Source organism: Podarcis liolepis (genome assembly GCF_965112155.1).
Source record: "Podarcis liolepis genome assembly, chromosome: 9".
Lineage (NCBI taxonomy): Eukaryota > Metazoa > Chordata > Lepidosauria > Squamata > Lacertidae > Podarcis > Podarcis liolepis.
Genome location: NC_139564.1, coordinates 74814186 through 74834834, shown reverse-complemented (window position 1 = coordinate 74834834; position 20649 = coordinate 74814186).

Genomic DNA, 20649 nt, shown 5'->3' with positions numbered 1-20649 from the left:
CAGTAAATGCTGTGTAATATCATTAGTTAATGTGAATGCCTGCAAAATAGGAAGTCTTTCCACTCCCCACTCAAAGCCCCTCCCTGAATAAAATGTGGGAAGCAATAATAACAACTGCATAATGTTTGGTTGGACTGCTTAATCGTAGTCTGTTTGAGATTTGATCCCGCCCACTTGATTTTTAATATGTAAATTGTGTATTTGGAAATGTTCCATATTAGTATTTCTCAGGCAGAGGCTCTAAAGACTTAGTGTCTATAGATAACAAGGATGGGGACAATGGGATTAAGAACTCTGAGTTGGATTGCTCTGCCTTGCATTCTCCCACCCAACCATCCTTCCATTTCCCACTTCTCCATTTGCCTTTTTCATAATGAAGGTTTGTAATTTTCACACTGAAGCAAAGCAATTATAATTCAGTAATCCATGGCTGCTCTTAGTTCCAACCATTTGCAGGGGTTAATTGCCAAAGTTAATTTCAATAATCTAAGCCCCACAATTAATCCCCCCCATAAGTTAGTATGCGGCTTTGAGTCTCTGAACCCACAACATCAGGGGAAACTTAAATTCCTGATCCAGGACCAGCTTCTGTTTCTAGGAAGCCCTTGGCAACTCAGATGCCTAGGAAGGGTACCTAGGAGGGCTTGATAGCTGTCTCAGGATTGTTCTGTACATGGAAGCTGCATCCCTCTGTCTGAGAGACTTGGGCCAGCAGGAACCAAGAAAACACCCCAGATACAATACAACGTAAATTTATTGTTCTAGCCAAAAGCCTTGTGCATTATATTTCTTGTCCAAAGCACAATGAGAGGTTAGGAAAACACCTTCCAAGTCTAAGCCTAAAGGTAGCGGGACACCCTCTGCAGTTGCACACAAAATCCACACAAAGAAGTATAAACACTGGGGAATTAATGACTGATCTTCTCCAGTAGGGATGCATACCCTCCAATATTTTGTGAGAAAAAATCGGGGCACCTCTTCCTCTTCCCTCATCCTCATTGCCCCCCCTGCCCATCCCCACCTCCCCTCCCATCTCTTACCTTTGCTGTCTTTGGCCTCCTGCTCATGAGACGCCACGTGTCCATACAATGCAAGGCCTAGAGAAGCCCCGGGAAGGTCGCCCCAGTCCGTGCAGTCCGGAGTGGCTTCTGGGAAAATTGGGGCATCCCGAATTGAGTTCAGAGGCCAGGGCAGCTTCTGTAAATTCGGGATGTCCTGATTAAATTGGGACACTTGAGAGGTCTGGGGATGCTACATTGGACCTAATTTTGGTGGCCAGTGACAGACTATTCATATGGCAAGGTGGATGTTTATACAGAAAAGCAAGGTTCTTAATTCTGTTTTGATTTGTACTGGCAAAACATAATTATTCTGAATTTTGAAATCTGCTATACAAACCTCCCCTGCCAAATCAAGTGCTATGACGGAAAGCCCCTAGTTAAGATTTCTTAGCAGCTGTCTGACTCTGCAAGTGGGAGGGGGCAGTTAAGTTCGTGAGATCAAGTATCTTGCAAATGTATTATGTCAAATTGCTGGAGCATACAAATAAAACCATTATTTGCCTTTTTATTATCCCAACCAGCCAGATTCCAGGAAAGAAGGCTAAGACCTTTCTGGATGTTTTCTAGTCAGTTACAGTATCTCAGAGGAGAGCCAAATGTATAATCATTTGCTTTTCTGGAATTGCCCCTAGGCCTGGACTTACGGTAACTCAAGCATTTGTTAATGGATAATCCCTTTGATTTCTGGAAAATAGATTGCTAGCAGAGCAGGAATTGAGGGAGATACTCTTTCCAATACCTGCATTGAGGCCTATATAATGAATCTTCCCTTCCCGCCTATTGGAGCATATCTGGATATTATTAGGATAGGTAAGAAAGACAGCAGTCTTATAGCTCAAGAATTTCCTGCTCCTTTCTTTCCAGTTTCCTTTTTCAGACTGCAGTTACCCTTTCTCTAGTATGTACAGGGAATGGATATCAATTCTTGCCATTGGGTGGGACGGGGTATGTGTGTTATTTTAACATATTCAGCAAACACATGAGACCAAAATTTATCCAATACTGTACATCAGGATCCTTAAAGGTTAGAATCTACCATACTACAATGTATCTACAATACATCTACAATGTAAACGAATGTAAACCATTTCCTAAATCCAGGAATGCTACAAAATCTAAAATTGTTTCTACAGTACTTGCATATGCAAAGAAAGTGATCCTGAAGGAAAAGGAGGCCCTACTGTTTCATATAATAGTTTCAGCCAGATTGATTTATGCATTCTGTGATTGAGGGAGAGGTTGGTTAAACCCTGGAATCTCGCCACCATGAATAAAATTACATGGCATGTTTGTTCTAAAAATGGGAGAATTTTATAAATTAGGCTTGGTGGAAAGTGGAGTTGTTTCAGAGATTACTGGAAGGCAATGAAGAATATAATAAAAACAACAAGTCCATAACTTAATGTAAAGTGTTTGAGGAATAAATCAAAACAGAAAGACACTTAGTTTTCTTTGTAGACAGGATAGCTTTGCACGGAGACCATTGCCGCCGCCAATTTGAAGTGGAGCAGCCAAACACAGATATACTTGGGAGGGCCAAGAATGTCAACCCACCGTGAAAGTGCAAGTTGGGGGGCTGGGAAAGAAAAATAATGGTATTTACCAGATAAGTGGCAGCAGCAGCAGCAGCAGCAGCTTAACTACGGTAGCAGTGCTCCTGTCAAGAGCCGGAGGGCCATGCCCTCATCACCCTGCCATCGTGAACAGCACGACACTGTGATATCTGTGTGTGTGAGAGCGAAACAGTGGCCCTGAACCTTAGTGATCACAATAAATCCATCATGAATAACAAATGCGTAATCCTAGAAATAGCAACACTTAAAAAAAACATCAAATCAATAACTTCAGGAAAACGTCAGTGCACTCAGCTTGGTTTTCAGTTTGGTAGGCATATGTATAAGCATCTCATTCAGAATAATTCAATAAATGCACTCTTTTCAATGTTCAATTTAGCTCTTCTTCCTACACATGAAACACCTTTCCCCCTTCAGATCTAAAAGAGCTATAAATATATAATCGCATTAGCTACTATGGTGATGGTTGCTATAGAAAAGGGCAAAAGATACAAAAGGTAATATTCACGCATTGCTGAAGTGAGCAAATATATGATTGCCTGCTTCAGTGGAAAGGAAACAAAGTTTTAAAAACCGTAGCTTTTAAATAGCCAGCGACAGAATGGTGTTCAACTGTCTAATAGCCATCTAAAATCTTGTGGCAGGGAATTTCATGAGACTGTTATGCATTGGATGAAGAAGTACTTTATTGTAACTGTCCTAACCTACTGTCTTCTGAGGGTCACCCAGTCCAATCCCCCTGTGCTGCAGAAAATGTTATCAGGAATTTTCTCAGATAATTCATTTCTGGGAAATTCCAGCCCCTTTATAAATTAATGAAATTATATATGGTTAGCTGGACTAATGATGGAGAGCTGGAATGAGGTTGGGGCCAAGCTTATGCTCACTTCAACAATATTAAAATATATTTGTGCACGAATTTTTTTACCCTTTTTGGGGGGAGTGAAGATGGGGAGGGGGCATTTCACACAAGATGCCCCAGCTCTCCCTCAGCTCTCCAACAGTTTGGCAGAAGCCTGAAAAACAAAATTCTTAGAAAATTTATCAGATAATTGTTTTCTAAGAAATCTCAGTTCTAGTGTTAATAAATAGGTTGAAATAGTTGTTTTAACAGTGTCTAATAGCTCCATTGCAGCTGTCAGTCCCTTTGCACCTAAACACAGTCAGGAATGCAGGAATCTCTACCCTGTCTCATGACAAATGACTACCCAACCTCTGCTTAGAAAAGTCCAAGGAAGGAGAGAACAGCTCTTATTGTCGGAAAGTAAAAGCCAATCAAATTTATCATAGATGGTGATGTAGTCACTGCATGGATTTTTAAAGAGTCAAACATATTCCAAACAGGAGGAAACAACTCTATTTTGTTTAGTGCTTGACCAAAACAGAAATGTGTGAGTTTTATGAATATTTGTCTCCTTTCTTTCTGCTATTTCAGATATTTCTCTCTCTCTTTCAGAAAGGGTGTAGCACTGTGGACAGTTGGGGCATGGTAAGGAGATGGAACATCCCATAAAACTGCTTACCCTCTAAGGTCAGGTGTCATTGTGTGGCAGTGCCTCCCTCCATGCCATGTCCCAGCGAGGGATTGTATGTCGAGGGTTTTTGCACAGTTGGTGTGATCCAATGGATGGCCTGGAGAAGTGGATTGTAGGCTGCCCGCAAAACTGGCCAATCATGGGCAGGCTACACTGCTGGCTCTGGTCGGCTTGCTGGGTCCTTTGCCACAACTCAACTGCATATTTGGTTGACTAGTTGGGACAGAGTGGGGATGTGCATCTAAATGCATGTCTCATTCATACTAATGCAATGCAGGCAGCTTAATGGGATGAGCATTTGGATGAACATCTGAAAACAGATGCAGCATCCATAGCTTTCCCGGTCTGAATCCAGAGTTGCATTGACTCGATGCTTCAAAGCACTGGCAAGCAATAAATCTGCAAGTGCAACATGACAAAGCAGGGAATATCAGCCACGCTGCTCCCACCCGACAGAATGATGAAGGCTAGAAAGAGTTGTAAAATACACTGGAAAAGGGAAGGTTGGGCCCTTCCTACAAACCTCACAACCATTCAAATATGCCCATTGCCACGAATTCCTCCTATTTTCTATAAAATTATTTATTTAATGACACAAAATTACTAATACTGCTCAGTGCAGAAAGCTTAATGTACAAAGAGTCATTTGCCTGAGAGTAGTTTTCAGTTATCAAGATCACATATGCTAGTATTTGAAAACAGCCACATTCCATAAAACAAAAGGAAACAAAACCTTCATAGCACATTGTCTTTTTCTATTGCAAATACCAAATACCAAAAGGTATTATGTTTTATTCTAAAATAATGTAATGCATTTCTAGTTGGGTCTTGAAACAGAGAAAGGGGAGGAATCAAGGCACATGGGGTACACTGGACTTAATAAATGCAATATAACAGATGGATGCCAATGATGGTACATTACTGTTCTCCAGCCAAGCAGAGTAGGAAAATGACCTGGAACAAATGAAGAGGAATGAGGCTTAACATAAGCTTCCTCCTTGAATACTTTGACCCACATTCATAGCACTTAATTAGAGATGAATTCTGCTTATGCCTCATGGGCTAATTTCACTCAACGCTGGCAATTGATTAAGCTTCTGGCTTAGGTTACAAGGCAACAGAGAAAAATGGACCATCCTTGCTTCGACGACAAGGCCACTTCTTTCTGAAGTCAGCAAATTTGTCAGGAAGCCACTCACCTCCAACCAGTTGCATAACCTGGCATTAACTTCAAATGACTTTGAGTAACTTTGAGTGTTAGTATTTTTAGAAAGTCTCTCGGAAGCCAATTTTTCAGACATCGGATTGTACCTCTTTAGATAAAGAAAACTAAGAGTGTATTCACATTGCCTTAGCTGAAGTTGAAGTGGTAATTATAAGTATCTCCTAACATTAAGAAATTGGTGCCTGAGTTTGCTTGTGTATTCCTCTCCCCCCTATTCTTTTTCTGTTGTGTACTTTTAGATTGTACACAGAGGGCAGGAATTGTACTGTTTCCATTTATCTTTAAGTTACCCTGGGAGCTTTTCCAGCTGAATCTCTCCTAATAATCTCCACCACAGAATTTGTCTTGAGCTGACATTTCCATCAAACTGACCACAACTATATCTTTCTATGTTAGCCACTGCCAGTTCATATATATTGTTCAAATGAGAATATTTTGTCTTGCAGTGCATCATTTTACACTGATTTACCCAACATCTCACTTGCCATTTTGTAGGGCTGCCAGATTTCAAAAAGTGGACAAAATTGTTCAGCTTTTTGGGCAACATTGCAAACAAATGACGTTTTTGAGCTATTTTAAAGGTAAATCGGCAAAAGACACTGCTGACATGGGTTGCCATATGGATTTTCCTGCACATTTTGCTGTTTACTGCCTGGTCACTGCTTCCAACTGCGGTATTCCGGGTGTGTCCAGGAAATTCCGGACACATGGCAACCCTATGTTTTGTTACCTGTTCATCCACTTTAGAGAGGTCCTTTCCCATCTTATCTGTCAGTGGTGGGAAGAGCACTCTGGGGCAATACAGGAGCTTATGCTAACGCAGGTCTAATATTTGACCAACCAGGCCATGTCTTGTGACTTTCTAGATACTTGACACTGCTCCCAATTTGGTAACCCTTTGCAAGCAGCAAAAACAGAAGATTTATCAAGGTCCTGATGCACAGCTGGAAGACACTGGTCACATATTATGCAGGCCTACACTGGAGTCACCTTGACACCAACATCTCTTAAACACAATTCTACTTATTGGAGAACTGCTCCCCACAGGGTCCTGGCTTCATTTTGATATGTCATTGCAAGCCTTTCCTAACTGCGTCTTTCTGTCTCACCTGCAATACCAGCGGGAACATATTTCAAATGCAAATGGAAAATCACTGTGTGAACTAGTCATGAAGCTAAAAGAGGGAATGAGACGCCTTTCCCTGAGTGCTGGTGACAATCATTTCAGGCGTATTGGAAATACGTAAAGGTTGCCTGTAAAATGAGAGCATACACCAAGGATCTCACAAACAAATAAAAGCAGTCTTAACTTTTATCTGCTAGAATCAGCTAGCAGCTCATCACTACCAAATAGGAAAGGTTTATTTTTACATACCTGTCAAAATGACCTGCATGAGCAGCTGGCTGACAACTTTTGCATCAATGGATTTACAGCTGTAGCTATTAATAGTAAATGCTACCAGAAAAAGAAGAAAACTGTCTATCAGGTGTGGTTCCAAAAGCTCTAGCCTCATAATATAATTTAAGCTATTGAACAGAAAATCCATTACTTCTGCACTTCATACAGTTTCTCCATGGTAGATTAACTTATACATCAAGGAAGGAAAAAGGCCTTACTTGTAATGCTTATTAGTTAGTACAGCTAAAATGTTTATTACTTAGCATACATTTGTTGGCTTATAGCCTCATGCGGTATAAATTGGCTTAATTATAGAGAAATATAGAAGAAACTGCACATCACCTCATCTGCCCTCATAAAATGAAAGAAACAAATTTTTCCTGGGACACAACACATTATCCCTCTCTTCTTCCTCTTTTCCCCTGAAAGGAGCCACCATCTTTTAGTTTTTATTTATAATCCACCACTTTTAATATTAATTCAAAATTTGCTTTCCATTTGTACAGGCTGCAAGCAATGCTTTTTTAAACAAAAACAAAACATCAGCTATTTTTTTCTAGGCATTTGTATTAATTTTATTTTTCATTCAGTAAGCTGGATTTTTAAAGATGAACTAACAGGGTATCAAAGGCCCCAGTAATGCACACTTTAATACTAAATGAGCTGTTAGCTGTGCCGGTTTCATAACTGTATGGGTGGACCAACTTAATAGGTCCATTAAGCTGTGAAGAAGAATGGTTCTGACCATCTGAACCCCATCAGGAATGAACCTCGGCAAGGGAGTTAAAGGCCAGACTTCCATTTCCAGACCACCATCTCCCTGCTCTGTCCAAAAGACGCCAAGAGTGTGGCTAATCATATGCCACATGCATTGGGTCGAGATAATATACCGTAGCTGGAAAAGAGCAAAGGCATTGAACTTCCAAATTCGTTCATTTTTAAAATCTGTCTGTCAAACTGAAGTTAAACCCTATGTAAGTCAGGAGTGGGTAACCTGTGGCTCTCTTGAGGTTGGTGGACTTCTTTTTTAAAATATATATTTGATTAAATTTCCACAAATTTCACATAAAATTCCAATACATAATAATTTTTTCTTTTGTTTTATTGACTTAGCATCCCATTTTCCATGGTGTTTCACCCCTTTGCTGCACCCTATCTTCCTTCTTTTGTATCATAACCATACAACAATCTCTTTCTGTTGCTCATTCAAATCCTGCTCAAGAATTCATCATATTATAATATATTTTTAAATAGTCAGAAAAATACTTCCATTCTTCAACAAAGCAGCCATTGTTAAGTTCTCTTATTTTAGCTGTTAGCTTTGTTGATTCAGCATAGTTCATCACTTTACTTATCCATTATTCTTTAGTGGGAACTTCTTCCTCTTTCCATTTCTATACATAAAGAATCCTAGCTGCTGTAGTTACGTACATCAACAACCTAACCATATTTTTTGGGAACTTCTGTCCCTATAATCCCTATACAGTGGTGCCTCGCAAGACGAAATTAATTCGTTCCGCGAGTTTTGTCGTCTTGCGATTTTTTTCATCATGCGAAGCACGGTGCCGGAAAAGTTTTGGAAAAGCTTCAAAAATCACCAAAGTCTTTAAAAACCTCAAAAAAGGCTACCACACCGCGTTCTATGAGTTGCTCCTCGAAGTCAAGTCGCAACTGTATTAACGGTATTAAGAAAAAGGAAACAAACTTGCAAGACGTTTCCGTCTTGCGAAGCAAGCCCATAGGGAAAATCGTCTTGCGAAGCAGCTGAAAAAACAAAAAACCCTTTCGTCTAGCGAGTTTTTTGTCTTGCGAGGCATTTGTCTTGCGAGGTACCACTGTAAGAAGAAAAGCTTCAGGGTTTTTGTTTTTGTTTGGTTTTTGAGGGGCTATAATGACTTTTAAAATCTTTTTTAAATCTCATCATATATCATTTCCCACAATTTCCTTGCTTTCTTGTAAGTCCACCACATATGAAAAAAGTAAGAGAGTTTGTGTACTGGTCCAGTAAACACTTCCGCTGCGCCACCAGCAACAGCTCTCTTTGCAGAGTATTAATTAAGTCCAGTGCAGAGATTCTTGTTGCAGTACAAGCTTCAGAGTCTCAGCAGCAAAGAAATAACGACACAGGGAAGCCTGTCTTTCCAAAGACAGGTTTATTGCAGAAAGATAACAGAAACACCTCCGGAGCTTTCAGACATTTTTGCTTCACGCCCCACACACAGAGAAAACAAACACTCTTTATATACTGAGCAACTTAACAACTTAACGAGCTTGACTCCTTAAAGTTACATGACACTGCTAACTTGCCAGCGTCTTAGGTTTCACACCCTAACACCCCCTCTCGCTGGCAACACAAAAAACAAAATTACTTCAGACCCATTTCTTCACAAAAGTTTTCATGCCGCTGAAACCCAAGTGGTTTTGTAAAACCATCAGCTTGATTTTCATGACTGGGACAGTAATTTAATTTAACAATTCCTGCTTTTACCGTTTGACAAACATTTTGAAAGCGGATATCCAAATGTTTCGTACGACCTTTAAACTGCCCATTTTGTGCTAACTTAAGACACGGTTGATTATCACCCCATACAGTGATTGGAGTGATGGCCTTTTCATACATCTCTTGTGCCAAGCATTTGTAAAATTCTAGATCTCTACATAACTCAGATAAGGCACAGAACTCAGCTTCTGTTGACGACAAAGCAATTAGGTTCTGTTTCTTGGATCTCCACCCAATCAGAGAGTTACCAAATTTTATTACACAGCCAGACACTGATTTTCTATCCTTTAAATTTGCCCAATCACTATCTGCCCAACAAGTAATCTGTGCTTGTCCTTCTGAAGATAATTCAAGGCAAAAATCTTTGGTGTATTGTAAATATCTTAACACTCTTTGAATTCCTTTCCATGCATTTACACTAGGTTTCGAAGCTTCTCTGCTGAGTAAGTTAACAGCGTAAGCAATATCTGGTCTACTCCATTGCGAAAGATGAAGTAAGCTTCCCAGTGCTGACTGAAAGATTTCTGCACGCTTGAATTCAGCACTATCCTTGAACTCATTGTCTTTTACAAAACCCATTTCCATTGGTGTTCTAACACCTGCACACTCCGTCATGTTAAACTTTTTCAACATTTGCAATATCTTGCCTTTTTGATTCAGTAGAAAACTGCCATTTTTGGTCCTATCTATCTGAACACCAAGATAGACCTTCACATCACCAAGATTCTTAACTTTGAAGTGTTTATTTAACTCTTTGGCTAGTTTTTTTACTTGCTCTTGTGTCTTTGAAGTATAAATCAGGTCATCTACATAAACAAGCAAAGATTCTTGAGCATCTCCTGAACTTCTGAAATATAAGCAATTGTCAGCCTTGCTCCTGCTAAAACCAATGCCTACCAAAACGTCATTCAAACACTCATTCCAGTTATGAGCAGATTGCTTGAGTCCATAAATAGATTTATGTAGTTTCCATACCTGATTTGATTTACCAACTTTCAATCCTGGCGGTAGCTCCATATAGAGCTCTTCAGCCAAGTCTGAATGAAGATAAGCTGTAGAGACATCAAATTGATTCACTTTGAACCCTTTCTGAGCAGCAACTGCTAATAGTGCCCATAGGGTTTCACTCCTTGAAGTGGGTGCATAGACTTCGGAATAATGTAACCCCTTTCTTTGCGTAAAACCTCGAGCTACAAGCCTTGCTTTGTACTCTGGTTTCCCCATCGCTGTTGTCTTTATCCTGTACACCCACCTACAACTTACTGCCTTGGCACCTTCTGGCAGTTTGGTGATGGAAAACACACCCAGTTCTTTCATAGAATTCAACTCCTTTTGCATGGCCTCACGCCACCTACTGGCCTCCTCCTGGGGTAATTGCTCAACCTCCTCAAAACTTTCAGGTTCGCAATTTGCCAAACCAGCCCAAACACTAATAGCTTGGTACCTTTCAGGAGGTTTACCTTTGTTGGTACGCTTAGAACGCCTTAACAGTTCCTGCGATGTTCCTTCAGTTTCCCCCTCTGACCCAGAATCACTAGTCGTCACCTGTTTGTCACTAGTAGTTGAAGAACTTTCTGATTCTGACTTTACACGTCTCTCTTGCTGTACAGGTGAACTTTTAGAGCTAGAAGATTCTGACTTTACAGACTTGGGTGAACTAGGCGATTTCTCACCCTTGTCCTCAGACTCAAATTCCTCAGTCTGTTCTGGAACTAATACCTGCCCTGGGGCCTGAGTTTCATTGTTACTGTTCACCACATCAAATAGTATGTCAGGATTCCCATGAATTCCAACCATCCTGTTCACAAAATTCCGCACTTCAGCTGATTGTGATTTTCGTTTGATTGCCTTCTACATTCACAAATCTCCAACCTTTTGTGTTTGCTTGATAACCACAGAAAAACATTTCTTTAGACCTAGGATCGCCTTTCCTACGTTGTGCCCTAGGCACCAGCACATAAGCACGACATCCAAAAACTCTTAGATGATCAATTTTTGGTTTTTTTCCAAATAGCATGAAGTAAGGAGTGTTGCCTACTGTGCTATTGTACACTCTGTTAAAAGTATAATTCGCATACAGTGCAGCCTCAGCCCAAAAACGCTGTGGAAGTCCAGAATCAAACAGCAAAGCAGCAATGGCTTCCTGTAATGTTCGAAATTTTCTTTCGGCAACTGCATTCTCCTGTGGTGAATAGGGATTGGTAAGTCTATGAACTATACCTTTCCTTTTTAACCACGTCTCCAGCGTGTGGTTCACATATTCCCCACCACGATCTGATTGTATTTTACGTACCCTGGTGTCAAATTTACATTCGACTTCTTCAATCCAATCCATCAGGATGGAAGCTGCTTGTGATTTTTCTTTCAGAAAGAAAACCCAACTAGCCCTTGAAAAGTCATCCACCAAAATTTGCATAAATCTCGCACCTCCAAGCGATTTGACTGGCATAGGGCCACACACGTCTGTGTGCACAAGTTCAAAGGGTTTCTTGCTTACTCTATCAGATCTAGGATAGTTACATGTCTTAACCTTAGCGTGTTTACAAGCACAACAATCCAGAAAATTTGGACAGGGTTTAATGTTACACTCCTCAGCTAAATCTGGCATCTTGCTTACATACTTAAAGCATATATGAGCTAACCTTCTGTGTAGTAGATGTGCACAGCCTGTATGAGGAGCCTTATTTACACACTTAGCTTGCGCTTCACCTGTTGAACATCTACCTGCTGCTAACTGCTCTTCAACCAAAACAAAAAGCCCATCCTCACAGGGAATTTTAACTAGCTCCTTTCCCTGTTTCGAAATGGTGCACACATCATTTTCAAACTCAACCTTAAAACCACTTTTTACCAGGCATGACACACTCAAAAGTCCATTCTTCATTCCTGGAAGAACAAAAACAGGAAGGTTAGTTTGCAAACAGTTAACATAAATTGTGCCTTTAAGGTTCATTTCTCGTTTACTATTGTCTGCTATAGTCACAGTTTTTGCAACTGGCAATGTCTTGCAGTTCATCAAGTGGCCACTAGATGTCTCTGGAACTAAACTGTGACTTGCTCCACTGTCAATTATCCACTTCAAGGTTTGTTGGCTCCTTTTAGGACTCTTTTGTGCTGCCATTGCAGATAGTCCCTTATCAGCACCTGCTCCCCCTCTGGATCGTTGATTCTTGTAGTTCTCATGTCGTCTTCCCCTGTAACTCCGGAAACTGGCCTTGGACTGTTGAAATTCCTGTTGCTTTTCTGGACACTTTGCTATCAAATGAAACCTGCTGCCACATCGAAAACATGACTTGCTGGCCATAGCAGACACTTGTGAGGCTTCCTTACAGCTCTGCCTGCTAGTCTCCCCACGCTGGGAATTATCTGAACATCCAACCCTTGGGGTATTTGAATTATCAATGCGTTTTCGATGATGTTGATATTCTTGTTCACACAATCTACCAGTCACATAATTCATATTCAGCTGGTCCTCTGGCAAAACTTGTAAAGTTAGTACTAAGTTTTCAAACCCTGCATGCAGGCTGCTAAGCAGAGTATAAACTTTAATATTTTCAGGAAAATTCACACCTAAAGAAGACAGTTGGTTGAAATACTCAGTCATCTGTGACGTGTGTTCAACCACACTATCCCCTGGCTTCAGTTTCAACTCATACAAAGCACGTATAATGTTCACCTTCTCTCCGGGCGTGGCTCTATGGTGAATTCGCCTAAGAGCTTCCCAAATTTCAAATGCAGACCTTAAATTTTCCACATGAGGTAATTGGGAATCGTCTATCGATACCATCAACATGCATCTAGCTTTAGTGTCCATTTTATCATGTTCCCTGTTCTGAGCATGTGCAGCAGCCTGTTGCTCTGCTGTGGCATCTGCTGCAACAGCCACAAACGGCTTTCGCCTCTGGACATAGTCAGCCCACACTTCTTTGGCTTCCAACCAGACTTGAGCCCTCTTAGACCACTGCACGTAATTAGCAGAGTTCAACTTTGTAAAGGGAACCTGGAAATTTTCCACTGCCATTCTTGGGGTCTGCTGCTACTCCCTCTGTGTGCCCTTGCTTCTCTTTCCCCTTGGGATTTGTTTTACTCACTTTTCAGACGCCTCCAGCCTCTCAGTTCCTTTAAGAGCTGGATTTACAACCAAGCCGGTCTTCTCTCATCCGAAAGCTGCTTTCACTTTCTCTGCACACAATACAGCTGTAGAAACGTAGACGGATCCATAACCTAAGAGAGTTTGTGTACTGGTCCAGTAAACACTTCCGCTGCGCCACCAGCAACAGCTCTCTTTGCAGAGTACTAATTAAGTCCAGTGCAGAGATTCTTGTTGCAGTACAAGCTTCAGAGTCTCAGCAGCAAAGAAATAACGACACAGGGAAGCCTGTCTTTCCAAAGACAGGTTTATTGCAGAAAGATAACAGAAACACCTCCGGAGCTTTCAGACATTTTTGCTTCACGCCCCACACACAGAGAAAACAAACACTCTTTATATACTGAGCAACTTAACAACTTAACGAGCTTGACTCCTTAAAGTTACATGACACTGCTAACTTGCCAGCGTCTTAGGTTTCACACCCTAACAAAAAGAACCACCTGTTTGTTTGCCCCTCCAACAGGATGTTGGTAGACTTCAATCCCTAACAGCCCCAGTCAGCAAGGCCAATGTTCAAGGGGATGGAGAAAATAGTCCAATAATTTCTGGTGGGCCACAGGTTCTTTACCTTGCATGTAAGTATTTTTATGGAATTCTATCACATCTTAAAGATTCGCTGATGGAAACGATCTTCAGATGCACATATTTACAAACCAATGCTAATGGTTGTTCCTTGTCCTGGATCCAAAGAACCACAAGGTGCTCAACTTGTCTTTCTCAATCAGCAGACTCCCATGACACATGCTAAACCTATTCTGAAATGGAGTACACTTTATTTGACCTGGGGATCCACCAGTCAAAACGTCAGAACTCTCACTGGCCACATCCAAACCTTTGGTCATGCCAAAAGGAGCTCTTTAGATCCTGAACTAAGATCATGACCACTGGTCCCATCACCTCCTGGCAAATAGAAGGGGAAGAAATAAAGGCAGTGAGAGATTTTACTTTCTTGGGCTCCATGATCACTGCAGATGGTGACAGCAATCACAAAATTAAAAGATGCCTGCTTCTTGGGAGAAAAGCAATGACAAACCTAGACAGCATCTTAAAAAGCAGAGACATCACCTTGCCAACAAAGGTCCGTATAGTAAAAGCTATGGTTTTCCCAGTAGCGATGTATGGAAGTGAGAGCTGGACCATGAAGAAGGCTGATTGCCGAAGAATTGATGCTTTTGAATTATGATGCTGGAGGAGACTCTTGAGAGTCCCATGGACTGCAAGAAGATCAAACCTATCCATTCTTAAGGAGATCATCCCTGAGTGTTCACAGGAAGGACAGATCCTGAAGCTGAGGCTCCAATACTTTGGCCACCTCATGAGAAGAGAAGACTCCCTGGAAAAGACCCTGATGTTGGGAAAGAGGGAGGGCACAAGGAGAAGGGGATGACAGAGGACGAGTTGGTTGGACAGTGTTCTCGAAGCTACCAGCATGCGGGAGGCAGTGGAAGACAGGAGTGCCTGGTGTGCTCTGGTCTATGGGGTCACGAAGAGTCGGACACGACTAAACGACTAAACAACAACAACATTATTATTACAGCAGACAACTTTCTCGATTGAGTTCTCTAGCTGTTTCTACAATATTTAAAAAGAAGACCACTGACATGGGGTGGGGTGGGGGGACCAGTATCAGAGACCTTTAAAAAAGTTGGCTAGCAAAGAATTAATTGCTTCTTTGTGGACTGTTTAATTATAAATTTCACAAAGTCAAATTAAATGCCACACATATATTAAACATTAGCTTAAGAAAGGGCAATTGATAATAAATTAGTATGCGCCATCTCCTCTCCAGTTACCTGAGTAAATTATTTAGATAATTCATTTTCTTTCCCAAAGTTACTACAGCTCTTTTGGGGATTTCTTTTCTTTTCATTTCTCCCCCCCACCCCCCCACCCCGTAAGAAAGTAACTTGAACTCAAGTGTCATGGTCTTTTATTTGCTCCTCCTTTGTGCCTGTCTTGCATTCATATTAGCTTTTTGTTTGCAGTAAACAACACCTTTGGGGGCAAAGCACAGCCAGGGGTGAGCAGTGAGGGTTCAGCAGGAAACCATTGTGGGAGTGGCTGCTTTTTCTTCAAAATAAAAGTGGCAAAAATGAGAGCTCGATTAACATAACGCAGAGTTCAAACCTTGAGAATCAGGCTGCAATCTTCCAGCTGGGAGAGAGCCCCCTAAATCTTGCTTCCCATGCTTTTCCTGCTTTAGGAACCCTTTGTTCCTAAACAAGCAGCCACTACTGCTCCTCTCACACCTATTTGTCTAGCTCAGTGTTTCCCAACCACTGTTCCGCGGCACACTAGTGTGCCGCGAGATGTTGCCTGGTGTGCCGCGGGAAAAATTAAAAAATTCGAAAGATTTTTTTTTTTTAAAGTCAAATTTTCGATTGGGGCGCCGTCACTAGATGACCCCTGGGGTTCCCTCCCTCCCTCCCTCCCGCTCTGCGCCTCCCTCCTCCTCCTCCTCCTCCGGGGAGGCCCTTCCTGGCTCTCGGCCAAGGCTTGGCGGCTGCCACTCACTCACTCGCTCGCCCACCCGTCCCTCCATCCCTGCACCCGGCCTCTCCCCCTCCGTCCCCGGTGTGGGGGCTGCTGGGATCCGTAGTCCCCTCGCCCTTGGGCTCCGCGCCCGCGCGGGGTGCGCAAACTACATTTCCCAGCGTGGCCTGGCGGGCCGGGCGTTTTCTTTGAAGCGCTCTTCTCCCGGCCATGGAATGAGCGCAGCGGCGGCGGCCGGGCGGGCAGGGGCTCTTCTGCGCAGACCCCGCGCAGCCTGCCTGTGCCCCTGCAGAGATCGGGCGGCAGGATGGAGCCCGGGGATCCCCGCGGAGGCGGAGCGGCGGAGGCGGAGGCTGCCCCCCAGGTAGGGCTGCGTCGGGGTTTTTTTATTTTTGCAATGCTGCATCCGCGCCGGAGGGGACGCATCGGACCGCGGGGAGACCCCTTGGCGGGCGTGCAAGGCAATGCATGCGTGCAGGCGTTGCATGGAGTGCAGTGCAATGCAATGGCAACGCGGCGCCCTGCATGCATGCATGCAACTTCCACTGGCGCTCCGGACTTGGCAGGTGAGGGGGGTCCCCAGTGGGCAGCAGAGAGAGCCGGGAGGGCGAAGGGGAGCCGGGGGGGGAGCAGCGCTGCTCCCCGAGCCGAGCTCGGGGGGAAACGTCGGCGTCGTTGCGCCGGGTGTTGGAAGCGGAGGCTGGCGGGGGCCCCTCACCTGCAAAACCTGGTCGCCTCTCATATATTTCGTGCATTGCATTCATCGCCCGCTTTCTCCTCCAAGGAGCTCCCGGGGGCGCGCGTGGTTCTCCCCGTGTTATCCTCGCAACAACAGCCCAGCGAGGTGGGTCAGGCGAGTGGCCCAAGGGAGCACCCAGGGATTGTCCTGGCCAGGTGGGGTGATTTGAACCCTGCTCTCTGCCCGGTCTTCGTCCTCATTTAGCCCCCACATGTGCATGACTGTGCATGACTGAGGTTTTCCCCCCTCGGCTATGGTGTGAGTCTGTGCTGTTAATTAATGGGGTTCTGCCTTCGGAGAAGATGAGCCAGCCCTCAAGGAGGTGATTATGTAATTTGCTAGCAATTCATGTCCCTCCCGGCGTGACGCTGCGCGCTGACGTCACGGGGCTGTAATGGTGGTGTGCCTCGAGATTTTTTTCATGAAACAAGTGTGCCTTTGCCCAAATAGGTTGGGAAACACTGGTCTAGCTAGCATTCAACCTACCTCACAGTCGGTGCAATTTTTCTAGAAAAAGAGGTGCTGGAACTCACCACAAACACTTCCCTCAATCTCTTAGAATGGCAATGGCGCCCACCTGAGAGGCGCCAGAACTGAGTTCTGGTGAGTTCTGGCTTAAAAAAAAAAATCCTTGTTCGCAGTACAGAAAGGGCAGGGCGTCAGGCCACAGACATTTTGGCACCTGAGGCAAACCACAAAATGTCTCTCCCCTTTCTGCCAGGGAAGAAGGGGTGAGTGAAGATCTACGCTGGGAACAAGAATGGGAGGACACCAGAAGCACCTCCTAGTTGCCAAGAGGGTACGGTAGAGGCATCATTGGGGGAGATGCCAAGAAAGTGGCAGATCCAAACTCCAAGGAGCGTGTGGCAGCAGCAGGGAATGCATTGCTTGGAGCCTGGATCTGCTGCCCCTGTGGATCCTGCCGCCTGAAGCAGTCGCCTCACCTTGCCTCATAGGTGGGTGGCCCTGAGAAAGGGGCATGTGATATGGCATCTTGCTCACTTTGGAAACAAAGAATCAAGAAATGTGACCACTCCATGAGATAAGCAACAGCCCACATAACTACTTGTGTTCAAAACAGCTGTCATATTAAGATGGCATCGCCCATAATGTATCCTTTCCCTCCCAATGAAATTTATTGTGGGGTTTCCTTGAGGGGAGAAGGTCGTTGTCTGGGCTGATTTCCTTTCCATTTGGGAGCGAGCATAGTTGAAGACCTGCCCAGTTCTTCCTGCCTGATCCTCTCCTGCAAACCGCACTCAGCACATTCTCTCCCTGACACCCCTGCATGTGGTCTCTGGCTGCCTCCCTGCTCTCCAAAGCAGCTGGCTGATCTTTCCATCAGCTGTGGCCCTCTGCCTCCTTTGTTTTCCACTGTTCAGCTTCCTCTCACTACTATTCAGGTGTTTGCAAGTTTGTGTTGAAGAGGTCTGGGTGACCAACAGTTCCTAGATTTAAGGGATGCTTTGACCAATTCAAGCTGAGTATCTGCTGGTCTCAAGGTGGCAGTTTAAAGGAGAAAGACCAGTGATTATCTCTCATTAGTAACTATCCTAAGTGAGGCATGTGACCCAGAGGGTGCTGTGAACAATGCTCCTTCCTTTCTTCCACCACTTTTTTAAAAAGAAAGGCTTAAATAACCAGCCTCAATCAAATCATAGTGAAACACTCCAACTACAAGGGGTAGATCAGCAACAATCATAGAAAATTACCACTTGTCTACAAATTAATAATAACACATGTATTCTGCCTCACAAAACTGCACTTGGTGAGATTTTGATTGAAATAGCCATCTTGTAAGGAAACTGATACAACAAACTGAAGTGTCTTTGAGAAATCTTCATCAATATAAAAACTTCATGATTCGTAGCCCCAAACAGAACAGATTTCTTAACAATATGTTGAGTTTCATGACTCCCCCATGGACTCAAAATACAATCAACGTGGTTGGAAGGAAAAATGGACGGCCCAGAGGTTGTGTGCTCAAACCATCTTGCCCTGGTGAGCAACCTAGTCGCTGAATTCTTCGCTAGCTGAAGTTTCCAAATTGTCTTCAGAGACAGCCCCACATATTATGTGTTGCAATAATCTAACCTAGCACCAAGACCCTGTTCAAAATGCTGTCATGACAAAAAAGCTTTCTTACACTGCAGCATACAAAGAAATATCTGATAAAAGTTTGCAGCGATTATTTCCTAATAAATGTTTTATCTGTATAAATAATTTTTTTGATTATTATTATTTTGGTAAATGGCCACAAGGTTAAAAATAAAACTGCTGACTTTTATTTTAGCTACCCATGACCTTTCACTGGCCCCTTGTGACCCTCACAATGATTGCAAATTTTCTCTCATTCTGATCTTCCACCGACTGATGTCTGAGGCTTAACAGCTGGAGAACATCGAATGAGCTGCTTGGTCTTTGGGGTCACTGGGAGAGAGCCAAGCAGACATTCTTTACTGTTAATGACATTTCAGCACATAAATCCCCCCCCCCACACATACAGAATACAAACTAAGCCAGTCCTCTGTTTTAAAATGGGACTAAAAATGGAAGTCGCATCAGCCGTGCTTCTAAACCAAGTCATTCCCTAGTGTTAAAGATATATTGACTCGAATTACAAAGGCAATTTGTTCATCAATATAGAATGAGAGTGAAGTTTGTGTTGCCCTTGACATTTATGAGGTTGAAAGGATGGTTTCACTAGTGTAGTGCAAGTGCTTAGAGCTCAGGACCTATATATGACCTTCACATCTTGTGACTCACCAAGCTGAATACAGCCCACCAACCATTTGCCAGTTGGTTGAGAAATCCACTTCCCTCCAGTCCTAGATAGGCAGCAAAGACAAGGGGTTATAAGTAGCTAAGTCATACTCAGAGTAGAGCCATTGAGATCATGGATCTCAGCAGCTCTACTCTGAGTATGTTAGATACATACAACCCAGGAAATCTGTCAAGTTCCTGATGGACCATGTTCCATTTGGTGATCAAAAGTATCATTTATTCAGTATGATACTTATTGACTGCCTTTCACCAAAAATGGTCACAATAGTGGTTTAGAACAAAATAAAGAAATATAAAATATAATACATTATAAGCAAGAAAATTAAAAATAATTCTCATGCAATTCCTATACAACAGAATTAGCAGCATCATAAAAAATGACTTAACCTATCAGGCCTCTAAAAGCCACATGGTGAACATTTATTGCATATATACCAATGATACAACATTGAAAAACATTCTTCCGGCTGCATCTTTACAAATGCAGTCTTCATGACTTTGTGTATCTGAATGGTTTCCCTCACAATTTGTATGGTCATACTGGAATACCACCAGATTCTCCTGAACTGTACTTAAATGTTATATTGAATTATTCTGAGGGGAAACGAGAAAAGAGAATAACATAATTCCTACCTGAATAATGCCAACTGGTTGTGTGGGCATCTGACAAATTTTGTTAACCGTAATTTTGTTTTGCGTATTTTAAAACTAATTTTTCAAAAAGCTGATAAAAGTGAGAGCTTTTCCTGGTATCTCTAAGACTAGGACAAGACACATTTCAGTGAGGAGGTGATTCCTCAGACGTGGAATCACCATAAAAAAAAGGCTTTTCCATGGAATCCTACACATCTCATGGAACACAAGGACTGCCCCCAGTGGCAGAAAACTTTGGTTATTGGCTTTGTCCCCAACATATCAGAGTCAGTGCTATCACCTGACCTTACAACACTGTTTTCTGGTTCTACTGAGGTCAGTGCTTGGCAATGCATTATCTCTATGTTTACTTTCTTATCCCATAAGGGCCACTTTGTACATTACATGCAAAGAGATAAAAGAAACTTTGATTGATTTGTGCTTGCTTCTTTCCCTGATTATTGCTGCAAGAGTTAAGAGCAAGAATTCATTGGTTTCCATAATAAATAGAAAAAGCACTGCTAGTGCAATAATGGCATTTGTCTTCTATAGGAGT